Source organism: Ornithodoros turicata, chromosome 6 (genome assembly GCF_037126465.1).
Source record: "Ornithodoros turicata isolate Travis chromosome 6, ASM3712646v1, whole genome shotgun sequence".
In the NCBI taxonomy this organism is placed as follows: domain Eukaryota; kingdom Metazoa; phylum Arthropoda; class Arachnida; order Ixodida; family Argasidae; genus Ornithodoros; species Ornithodoros turicata.
In genome coordinates this window covers 5,912,793-5,925,415 of record NC_088206.1, presented here as the reverse complement: position 1 = coordinate 5,925,415, position 12,623 = coordinate 5,912,793, and the positions used below count along the sequence as shown (strand labels likewise).

The following is a 12,623-nucleotide window of genomic DNA, read 5'->3' as shown; positions in this document are numbered from 1 at the left end:
CACGATATGCTTTTGTAAAGAAGATAAGTGATGTTATGCTCTATGAATGAAGAGAATATACATTTTTCAAGTTCAACATTTATTCTGGCATATACGCATTTCAAGATACAATGAATGTGCAGGGAAGTGACAAAACAATACATTTATTGTTTTGTGACCTCCCTGCAATGACAATATATATCTCAGGAATGACAATGTACACGTACACTATGCAAATTTGTTGCACCCAATTTTCATACATGCTGAATTTTAAATTTTTGTTTTGCTGCCTATGTGTTCAGTGTATTACAAATTGCTTAATGCAAACAACACTTTGTTAATTTCAAGCTTTTTGCTCCCATCTAAGATATTCCTATCCTGGAGGAACTGCCACTTCGACACCATAAAATATTCAGTAGGTTTCACTCTGGCAGGCCCTGCCACTGCAAATTTCCTGAATTGAAACCCTTCAAACTGTGTCATAATCTTAAATACGTCAATATTTCTGCAAGTAGTTGACATGCTCGATGACACTCCTCCTGCAGCTAAGGCAACTAAAAAAAAGAGTTCCAAGAGGCCGAAGGTAAACCTACAGCTGCACGAGTGTGATCAACAGTAGTGCATTCTCAATAAATAATTGTCTTCTTATAGCGTATATGTGCATGCCTATTAACTGGAACAATTATCACAGTTCCCTGACAAGTTTTAATTTCTGAGAGTGTACTGTAGAGGCTGCTTAGATCAACAACAGTTCATACAAGGTATTATATACTGTGAATGCCTTTAAAAATCCCATGTGACACATATGCCTTTACTTTATGGAGGTGCTGTGGTAGTCAAAGTTTGTGGGCATTACGCAGGTTCTGCACCCATTTCTTGAGTATGTTGAGGCAGCTGTGAAGTAACCTGCATTGATGATGATTATTCCAATTTTTATGGTGCATCGACAACAAAAGAAATAATACATCAGAACATTGGTTTGGGTGCAACCAGTTAAAAATGAATATGTTGTTTAATAAATGCATTGGACAAATGTTAAAACATCAGTTTAAAACATGGTTTACAATCCCTGTATCTTCTAAAAATTAAAAAGATTAAAAACTATTCTAAGAAGAAGTACAATCTCTAATTATTTTATTGCTGGGTGAAGGAGCCTAAAGTCTAAGGTGTGTTTCTGATGTGAACATGTAAGAAAATATGCAGAACTAAGAGAGGCTAACCACAGTGCGTGCACTGAGGTTGTTCCTTCCTGTAAAGTAGAAACCAGTGGATGAGGAACGTGATACTTACCTGTACACCCAGCCGTATCACACTGCACAGATAATTCACTGGGTAGCCCTCATGACAAAACCTGTATTGAGAGACCACTTTTGCCTTAAAAACTGCTACAAATAGCACGACACGCTACAAATTATTACTATCGTAACAAGCTGACGATACAGCTCAGACACAAAGGCGTTATTCAAGTCGCGCCACACCACCGTTACGTAGGATTCTTTGTCACAAATCAAACCAAGGCACAAAACAATACCAATACATGAAAAAAGGTGACAATCGTGGTCTCATTATGACGTAATACCGAACTTGTGCGTGAAGGTAATTCAAAGAAATGAATGTGGCACTTGGCCACTTGCTTCCGCAGAGAACACCGTGTACCATGCTAGCAATGCATGCAAAAAAGCGCTCGAGTGCTCGCACATATATTGATGACAACACTACCTGTGTAGTGTAACGTGTTCTTTCAAGCATATTATGCACTCAAACTGTATTTGCCGCCGGGTATAATGCAAGTGCGCTCGATTGAACGTCGGAAGAGCGATCAAGCAACCTGCATCCAGTGCTCATTTTGGGCAAAAAAACACTTCATAATGGTCAACTAAATATACAGAATGGACGCCTATTTATTCCTCGATAAAGAGTGACTCACCTGTATAAATTTAGGCCCTGTAACCTTGCCAGTACGGTTGGTACGACCGTAATTGCAAGAAGTTGCCATGATCGCTGCGGCGACTGTTGTGGGTACAGTAAGATGGCGGCCGGTTTCTTCACGCTCGCGCTCCCTATCCGCCATCCAGCCTTTTACAATCGAGATCAGTGCTTCTTGCCCATCACGGCAAAATATAACCTCAAACCGGTCTCCTCGTTTCGTCGCATGTCTGTAACGACCCTCTGTTTACAAACATGTGACGTATTATGGGACGTTTGGGGTAACCCTTGTCCTGGTAAACTGGTAACTAGGTCCTGAGGTTACCCCAGGACCTAGGGGGACTCCAGAGCCTAGGGTGACCCCAAACGTCCCATCATACCTTAAGAACTCGGGCTCCGAGGGTAACCCAAGGAACGAATTTTCAATCATCAGGCAGCACTGTCGTACATTGGTAGTGCTCCAGACCGCAGAGATCCGTGCATTCGCTAGGGGCACTCTGACAATGTTCAGTGGGTCACAAGGAGGGTAAGTCCAGTGTCTTCACTATATTCGATTGGCTATACACCGTCAGGTCCCGTTGCTGTATTAGGAGGGAATCGTACAATAGGCTTCAACTACTCTGTCGTAACTGGCGAGAACCCGGCAGACGACAGTTTGAAGGTGGGGGGAGGGGGGGAGGCAGAGGGGGAGAGTGTCGCTGCATTTCGAGGATACAATACAACTCTTGCAGTAGTTTCAAGACGAGACCGCGCATTCGCTTCAGAGAGGATAGTACGGTACGCGGAGAACTGTATCGTTACCGATACCGATACTTTTTAGTGCCTCACCTTTCTTCCCCGACACTATTTCTCGCTCTTATTCATTATCGATGGTGTGCCTACACTCTTAAAAATGAACTTCACCGCATAGCACGCTCCTAGCCAACCATCAGCTCGAATGATATCGTTATCTGCCCGGATTTGTTGAAAACGGGAGGCGTACGCCTTTTTTGTGACAATTATGAACAGCATAAGTGTCACAAAAAGGCGTACGCCTCCTGTTTTCAACAAATCAGGGCAGATAACGATATCACTTGAGATGATGGTTGGCTAGGAGCGTGCTATGCGGTGAAGTTCACTTTTAAGAGTGTAGCCCTCGACAAGAAGCCTGTGGACACGCCGACGTGCTCCGTAACTGGAATTATGGAATTATACCAAACACATGTTCACTGTTTTTCTTTGAACCGGGAGCAAATAACCACGCTCTGTTCAACTGAAGAGTTGAGGTCAACGAACACGGGTCAAGTCTTTGACAGTGCGCTGTAGATTCCACAGCTCAGCTGCCGTGTCGCACTGAGTCACGCTCACATGTACTGTGGCACTGTTAACTTCGGATAGGATTCCTTGGTCATTGGACTCCACTATGTGGGGGCCTGACAATAACGTAATTGTCACACTGGCCTCTTTCAGCTGCCGGAGAGACCACGGCCTGTAAGGTTGGCAGAAGACGATTTTGAGAACCAGCTATTGATAAAAGTCAAACATAACGTGTCCGAGCTACATATGAAATACCCCGTCTTTTTACTGCGAAACTGTTCACGTAAGCGACATTTCTATGTTGCATCATCTTCGTATTTCAAACAAAAGTATCGCGTAAAGTATCGCGTTACTTTTTTTAATAACGGTAGCGGTATACTCCGTTACTCGTTCAGCAGCGGCCACCGTGCGCCCGCCTTCGCCCACGTCACCGTCCTCCTTTTGTCCGTAACACAATACATTATATAGTGACCTCAAATTAGGCACACATATTCTCTACATTATGTATATAGCTTATTCTATGGTGGAAACCAGGCGGAACGAGCGCCTTCGAAATTTTTCCTGGAACAATGTCAAGGGGATTGTCTTTCCTTTTTTTTTTAATTTTTATTCTTTTCATTATCGGGGAAAAATTAACGTGCTTATAGTGAGTTCAAACTAGGCAAACATGATCTCTATAGATTACGCAGTTTATTTTGTTGTGGAAGCTGCGCGGAATGAAGGTACTCCGAAATATTCCCTGCGACAATGTCTGGGGGCTAGTCTAATCATCTTTATTTTTTATATTTTTTTTCATTATCGGAGAAAAATTAAAGCGCTTCGAGTGAGCTTGTCAAGCACACATATTCTGTCGATCGTGCAGTGTGGGATAGTGGTTAACATGATCGCCTTCCACGCAGAGACTGGGAGGTGACACGGGTTCGAATCCTGTCACTGGCTGTGCTGTCTCAGGTTTTCCCCTGGGTTTTCCGAAGACTTTCCAGACGAATGTCGGCGCAGTTGCCCCTGAAGTCGGCCCAGGACGCACACTAACCCCCCCTGTCCTCCACTCCTTCCTGCTGTCCTCTCTCCATCTGTCCGAGTCTGTACGCCGCTCATAGCCACAGTTGCTTCGCGGCGCTAACACGGATTTTAGAAAAAAAAATTTATTTTGCACTCTTAAAAATGCACTTCACCGCATAGCACGCTCCTAGTCATCTCGAATGATATCGTTATATCTGCCCTGATTTGTTGAAAACGGGAGGCGTGCGCCTTTTTTTGTGACACTTACGCTGTTCATAACTGTCACAAAAAGGCATATTTCTTGCTTTATGCAACCAAAACTTTCCTAAGTTGTTTCGCTGTACCTTAGCTAGACAGCGGGTAGCTTAAGTGAGGCTTAACTTAGCCCCCTTTTCTGTTCGTCACAGAGTAACTATGGCGGGCTAGAAGGTCCTTCTAGCCCGCCATAGAGTAACGGTCTAATTGTTGACACACTTGGGCTTTTTTTTTCCTTTAGTCAACCGAAGAGGACTCAAGCGTGCCACGCCAAATAGGTGTTACGACAAAGGTAAGCAGAACTTCTGCATCGACCTTCGATTTCGATACATATATAAGGCGAAAGGAAATATATAAGCGTTCGATACGGTATACATAATTAATTACAGGGAATATTTTTCTACGCGTGTTACTCCACTTCTGATACACCCGAATTTCAGACTGATTGATTTTTCCCGTCCTCTACTGCCATACATATAATCCAACCATCCAAAGTAGGTTTGACCCAAAAGTTCTTTATTATCGATTGGACTAAGATAAAAAAAAATCGTGTGGAGGTCCTCTGGAGAGCCTATTAAAGCGTTTGCAACTTACCAAACAGCCTCAACACTACAACCTTAACCTCAATTCACCGATATTTCGGACAGACTGTTCTTCTCTGTCCGAAATGTCGGTAGCTCCATGCTTGAACCTTCTGCTTCTATCGACCTTCCCAAGTGTACCTTATCCAAATGTAGTCAGTACCCTCTTCATCAGCTGCAGCCAGCACTGAAATACACTGGCGCGCTGAAATAGCTTCATTCCTGCATTCAGCTGCACATGCGGAGTACCAGTTCTCTGCAGTTGTGTGTGTGCTAAACGAGCAGTTGTCTTTCGGCTGCAGTTCTTCACTGTGCAGCTTTGTTGGAACTGTTTTCCAACGCAGACGCACCTTCTCTTGGTGCAATAGCGCTTGCGCACACCTGTTAAGTGTGCGCACCTTCTACGCATTTGCAGGGACATCCGCTGTCCATGTGAGTCTTAGCTGCCATCAGTTCTACTTTCATCTTTCCGATGGCTGGGAAGATCTAGATGATTACGCGCTGCGTGTAGTCTATACGTCACGGCGTCTACCGTAGCAGCCCTAGCGTGCAAAACCAAGTGCTGGAGTTCACCCAAAACCAGTTGTCGGAATTGTGCTGGACCAGCATCTGCAATACTGCACTGCAATTACAGAAGCGCTTTATTATCCGCATGTAAATACTGAAGGACAATGCAGTCGCTATAACACACTATCCGTGACGCAATATTGCAAACAGATATTGCGATTATCTTAAGTCGTGATTCGAAAATAGCTGCGATTGCGCATTACGAGGAACACACTTCGGCACCGTGGGCACAGATTGTCTGAGGTCATTCCTCGCGAGGATGCTGTGGAACCTGAAAGAGCCGAACTCCCGTAAGAATTGTCCGTACACCCCTCGAATACCTGGATACGATGGCGGTTGGTGTCTGCCTTTCTCTAAGTTGGTGACCGTCAGGTCTGGCAGACATTAACTGCATCGCCCCGTTGTGACGGACGCAACATGGCGCTTGGAGACTGTCCGGATATACCTGGTGCTGTACGGCACTGTTGAAAAATATGTGGCCGGCACAGCCTAGACAGAGGGCAACTGCGGAGATGGTCGCACTCTTGCAGGTGCCGCTCAAGCGATCCAGCACCAACGTTTCCAGGTCGCCCGAGACGGAGCAGCATGATAGGAGGCCGGTGTCATTGCCTCCTGGTAAGGGTGTCTTCCGCAAGCACTGCGAGGGCTTCACCTTCTGAGTCACCTGCGAATCCAAAAGCTCATTTTAAAACTCGGCTCTGCGTTGCCTCGAGATTGAAATATGAAAGAACACCACAGCAACGTGACGTAATGCCCAAGCGTCCGACGAGCGAGTGAAGCTTTCGCTGTTCAGTCAACTGCTTCCCCGCCCCACAAGTATCAACAGCAACGAAACCCATTACAACGAACGCGTGTCTATTGCGTGATATTCTTGCGTTTGTCCGTATATACCAGGGTAGAATTATTCCGAATCATTCCTCCTTTATATGATCCCGGAATGGAACGGCAACGACGAAATTATTACTGAAGTAGGAATTGAATTAATTCCGCTCTTTCAATAGAATGGAATGGGGATGGAAGGGCCTGGATGATCCTATCAAAGTCTTCGGTTCAACGCGGCGTCCTTCTGCCCCACGATCACGCACCGCTCCTGTTCAGCATCGCCGAAACAGTGCTTGCTGTCAGCGCAACATCAGCAGTCGTGGAACGGGTATTTTTCACAGTATCCTTGATTATGACAGCACATCGTAGTCACCCACCCAGCGTAGCACGCCACCCGCACTTACGCTGCTCGGCTAAAAAGCACAGACATCTTGTCGCCGTCCTTATTCTTTCCGGAATTGAAGGAATGAAATGCCATTCCAGGAATGGGAATTGACCATTGCTCTCCAGTCCGAAGAATTGGAAGGAATGGAACTAGCACATATCGCCATTCCTCTCAGGATTCATCTCGCCATTCCTCTCATGTCACTCAGGAATGGGAATTGGCCATAGCTCTCCAGTCCGAAGAATTGAAAGGAATGGAACTAGCACACATCGCCATTCCTCGGAATGGAATTCGAATGGAATGTGCCACCTAATTCCGCAACCCTGGTAAATGCTAACGAGAGACCGCACTGTTATGTCGTGCTATTCTGAATGTTTCAAGCCTCTCCGCATTACCCCAGTTCAGCGACCAGTAACCGCGGACGAGGTGCACGCAACCCTGACATAAACAACCTTATTAAACACGAAGGACACCCTCGCTAGTGGCAGTGGGGTTCATTCGCCACAAAAGAAAAGCCATCAAGAGGAGTTCATCTCGTTTCCGAAAGGATGCCTTGCAGTAAAGGCTCTAAACCACATTAAAAAGCATTGAGTTGTACATGATATACAACTGACGCCGATATTTTGATGACACAGATTAGTATCGATGCGATTAGCATTGTTTCATCAGCAGCTATTGTTCCTTCCTGAGAGGTTGCAATGAAGCCAAAAAGCATCGGCACCGCGAAGACGAAGGATAAGGCAGAACTTACCGCTTCTTGTGACAAGTGGAACATAACGCTGTTACTGCTGAACATAGGGTTGCCACCTGTAAACGCTGTTACCGCTGAACTGGTTGAGGACAGCAGAATACTAAAAGGAAAGAACAAACGCTGGGGGTACTGACCAACGCAACAATGAGGTACGTGAGCACGAGGGGCACGTCGCATGTTCTTCTTCTTCGTCCTCGGAGCAGTGGCCGTTACCCACTAAGGGCGATTGGCCAGGACTAGATGGAAAGGGTAGACGTGGAGTTTCCTAACCACTTGCTATTAGCTACAAACTCCTTAGTAGGGTTAGTTAGTTGCTATAGCAACTAACTAACCCTACTAAGGAGTGTGAGGTGTGTCGGACCAATGCTAGGTGTAAGATCCGAGGGAAAGAGCCGTGAAGCAAAACGCAAGAGGAAAGGCGTGGTGAACAGAATATCGCTGTTCAAAAGCGCTGGCTGAGAGTCATGAAGTCGCATGAGAGTTGCACGTTGTTGTTGTTGTTGTTGCTCATCAAGCGGGATGGCGCTTATCCGCTAGGGAGATTGGCCAGGACTACTGAGGTGCGGTCAACAGGATGTTAAAAAAGAGTTAGATCCACTCAGAGTTAGATCCTCTCAAAAGACCGCCGTGGTCTTCGTCCTTCTTCTTCATCTAATCAAAAGATGGCCGTGAGCCTCTAATGGAGCTTGCCCAGGACAATAGACCTATGGTGAGCTATAATATAGACCTCTCCCTGTTTGTAAACAAACGACGTCATTAGGGTTCGACAGCGCCACCAATTTGGTAGAGTTGAACTACGCTCGAAGCTAGGGGCGAACAAGGTCGCGCCCGAAAGCCACGGTCTTGAGGGGATTACGATGGTCCCTGAAAGGGTCGCGACCTTCGGTCCTACGGTCCTACTTTTCTTTCAATAGGAGGCTGCGACCAAGTGCCCATTCGTGGAACCCAGCGCTCCACTTCCGATTTGTTTCGGTTTCAGTCCGTCTACCAACGTCACGATGACGTTTCTCGGGTAGAGGTCTATTGGGAGAAATAACATCTGCGTGGCAGTGATGAGATGTACGGCGTTGGGCGTAGATTCTACCTGACGTCCTTCTTATTTTTTTTCTCGTTTCTCACACTTTCTGGTCCATGGTTGATCCACTAGATATGCTAGACGTAACTATGCTCGCTAATTATTGTATCGGAAGTTAGGCATCCCTTAGACCCTTTATAAGAACATGAAAATAAACTAGGCCAGTCAGTCTTGCATTAAGTTGCCACACCGTGAGCAGAGACAATGTGAGACTAGACACTGCAACACGACGAGCAATAGGGCTAGTTGGTGCGAATGCATAACTCCCTCTGTTCCACAGTCTCCGCAATAAAGTCGATGAAACATTCAAATAGGGGCGCAAATAATTAGCAGCAGCTGACAACAAGCTCTGTTCTGCAGGTGCCTTTCTGCGGAATTTTCTACGGAGGTACGCCACGTGAAGGGCTCCGAAAACGTTGCCGCCGATGCACTCAGCCACGTCTACGCTGTACCCGGCCAGCCCGTCCTCAGCATCGACAACCTGGAAGCCGCACAAAAGTCGGACGACCAGCTCTGGCAGCTCCGCGCGTCCTCGCGCACGTCCCTCGAGCTCGCTGACATTCTCCTGCCCGGTTCAGCCGTTCCGATCCTCTGCGACACGTCAGACTCGTCATCCCGCCCTGTCGTCCCTTCTACTCTCCGCCGCGCAGTTTTTGACAGCGTCCACTGCCTCGCCTATCCCGGAGTTCGCACCACCATCAAGTTGGTTACCGACCGTTTCGTCTGGCCAAGGGGTGCAGTAGGACATCCGCCGCTGGGTGCGCGCCTGCACGCCTTGCCAGATCAGCAAGTGCCACCGCCACGCCATCTCACCGCCTGGCCAGTTCGCCCCACCAACAAGCCGTTTCTCGAAGGTCCATGTTGACCTAGTTGGACCCCTGCCCCTCTCTGACCGTCATCGCTACCTTCTAACATGCGTCGACAGATTCACCAGATGGCCTGAAGCAGCACCCATGCTGGACAGCACAGCTGAAACTGTCGCGGCGACTTTCCTCCAGACGTGGATAGCCTGATTCGGCGTGCCAGAAGAAATCGTCACCGACCGGGGCCCCACAATTTGAAAGTCGACTTTTCACTGCCTTCACCACCCTTCTCGGCACGAAACGTTTGCGCACGACTGCTTACCACTCGGCGTGTAACGGCCTGGTAGGAAGATTCCACCGGCACCTCAAGCAGACACTTATGGCCCATTTGGACGGTTCCCGCTGAACCGAGCACCTGCCATTGGTGCTCCTCGGAATCAGAGCTGCCGTGAAGCACGACCTCGGCTGCTCGTCATCAGAGCTTGTGTACGGCACGTCCACCCGGCTTCCTGCCGACATTTTCTACCATCGGCCATCTTCGCAACCATCACCCCCTAGCCCCTTCAGACTACGCCCAACGCATAAAGGCTGCTCTCTTCCGTCCGCGCCCAACAACTACGACAGCTGTTTCCTTCTCTTCCCCGTACGTCGCCGAGGACCTCACTAGCCCCTCCCACGTATTCCTGCGCACCGACTCCACCCGGCGCTCTCTCCAGACCCCTTATTCCGGCCCCCACAAGGTCATCCTCCGGGGTGCAGAAGCCTTTGCCATCGACGTCAACGGTCGCGAGGTAGTCGTGTCCATCGACCGGCTTAAACCCGCTTACGTGGAAGCAACCAACTCTGCCTTTTGTGATCCCACCCTCCTTTCGCCAGACGTCCCCCCTGAGCCAGAACGTCGGCTGCCCAAGACTGTCACCTGGGCACCGTTTTCTTCTCGTCACCGTTTTCTTCACCTGTTCATCCTTCACGCTTCACCCCTCTCGAAAGGGGGTGGGGGAGGAGTAGCTGTAGTGGCACGGCATTCCAAGAAAGATGAGGGATGCCAAGTGCGCACGCTCCACTCGCACCCAAGCTTCGCTCCACCGCCATTAAACCATTCTCATGCCAACCGTCAGCCTGTGCGGTTGTCCCTCCATTATCCAGTATGCACCAGCTTGTCAGCGTCCTCTCTCTTTTATCAGTCCTCCATTATCTCTCGTCGCGACAACCCACAGTTGTGTAAATATAAGGCTTAAGGAACACGAATATTCTATCAGGTCTGGTGGCAGTGATAACGTGCCTATGCATTGTAAGGCTTGCGGTTGATCTCCGTCGTTTGATGGTGTGACGATCATTGGGTGGGACGCGTCTAATTGAGGCCTCGAACTGGTGGAAGCCTTTCGAATGAAAAAACATGGTATGACTGCTGTGTCAGTGTCCAGTCTTTATCGCTTTCGGAAAAAGAGTACAAATTTCGTATAGTGCTGGTCCCCGAAGTGCGCGATTTTCACGTTCATCGCTTTATCTCTGACGTGGCTGTGCCATACAGCGCGCGTGGTGCTTTGGGTGTTTTTCTGTTCTGTGCTCATTAAACTTGCTGCTACTCCAGTGTGTTTGTCTTCCTCTACTCCTCTTTTCCACGTCCTTACCGCTAGATAACCTTACATTCAGATATATACCAACAGGCCCAAGTATTTACTCTTCTACTAAATGTCAGACACTTGAACTGCGATACCATAAGTTAGGAAACATTCCGAACACACGAGATTGAGTTCGAGGTGGAACTTTAAACGTCATCACTACCAGCACCACCGGAATTGGCACCATTTCAAAACCGAAACTAACGAACTAACGCGAGGAGAAGGCAGCTACAGTTGTTGCTAATGGGTGCTCCTGGATGCAGTTAATAAATGACACCGTAGTTCGAGACATATTTTTGTTCCCAATGCCTGCGTGACCTTTGTGAGAGGACGACAAAACCACACGGGTGATATTGCTGTATATTCAGCATCGCAACTCAACAGAAAACGCAGCATGTGGAAAACATACAATTCAAATTCGCCACGCTGCCTGTGTTTTCTTTTTCTTTTTTTTTGTCAAAAGAAACAGCATTTGCAGTTGCAAACGGAAGCTAGAGACACTGCTCGATGGTGCTGGTAGCGTGCTTCCTCGGAGCGGCCTGCCTGCCGGCTCGATGCAATGCATGGCGACGAGCAAACGGGGGCTATAGTGCGCAATAGTAGTGATATGTGTGGCAAGCTAAAACTGTAACAGTCCAATTAAAACCAAATTATCTTTCAAGTTCATTCATTCTTCAAATCCAGTTCAAGACAGAAGACGCTATACTAATAGCCCTGGCCAGTCCCGCTTTGTGGATCACGGACAGTACCTGCGATGAAGAAGAAGAATGAATAACTTGCACGAGAAGAAGAAGAAGAAGAAGAAGAAGAAGCTAAGGATAATTTCCTTTGTGGATGCAGAAGCAGATGCTGCGCCCTCAGTGGCTAACGGCCATTGCCCTGAGGTAGAAGAAGAAGAAGAAGAAGCAGAAGCGCTGTGGCTAGCGGCACTGCCCTCCTAGCTGAAGAAGAAGCAGCTTATTTTCACCTTGTTCGAATCACTCCTGGCGGAAGAGCAGAGATGCCTCACAAGTCGAAGCAGGACAAAAAGAAAGACAAGTCAAACAAGAAGGACAAGGATAAAGACAAGTCACCCAAGGCGGACCTGGGTAAAGGCAAGTCACCCATGGCGGACCTGGGCAAGGACAAGTCACCCATGGCGGACCAGGGCAAAGACAAGTCACCTATGGCGGACCAGGGCAAAGACAAGTCACCTATGGCGGACCAGGGCAAAGACAAGTCACCTATGGCGGATCAGGGCAAAGACAAGTCACCCATGGCGGACCTGGGCAAAGACAAGTCGCCTGTGGCGGACCAGCGCACAGACAAGTCACCCATGGCGGACCAGGACAAAGACAAGCCACCCAAGGAAGACAAGGAAAAGGCCAAGCCTCCGGATGAGGACAGCCCACCCAAGGAAGACAATTCACCCAAGGAGGACAAAGAGAACAACAATTCACCCAAAGAAGACAACTCACCGAAGGAGGAGAAGGACAAAGGCAGCCCACAAACCGAAAACAAGACAATGGACAAGCCCCTCAAGGAAGATGTCATGGAGAAGACTCGAATGAAGCAACGGA

At 48.0% G+C, this 12,623-nt stretch overlaps 1 long non-coding RNA gene across 1 annotated transcript; it reads right to left on the bottom strand.

The window, feature by feature from the left end:
- Positions 1 to 5,662: 5,662 nt before the first annotated feature.
- Positions 5,663 to 7,900, bottom strand: LOC135397592 (uncharacterized). Its single transcript, XR_010423668.1, has 2 exons — positions 7,565 to 7,900; positions 5,663 to 6,270 (listed from the first exon to the last, which is right to left on the bottom strand). It is a non-coding gene; the product is annotated as an uncharacterized LOC135397592 (long non-coding RNA).
- Between the last annotated feature and the right edge of the window lie 4,723 nt (positions 7,901 to 12,623).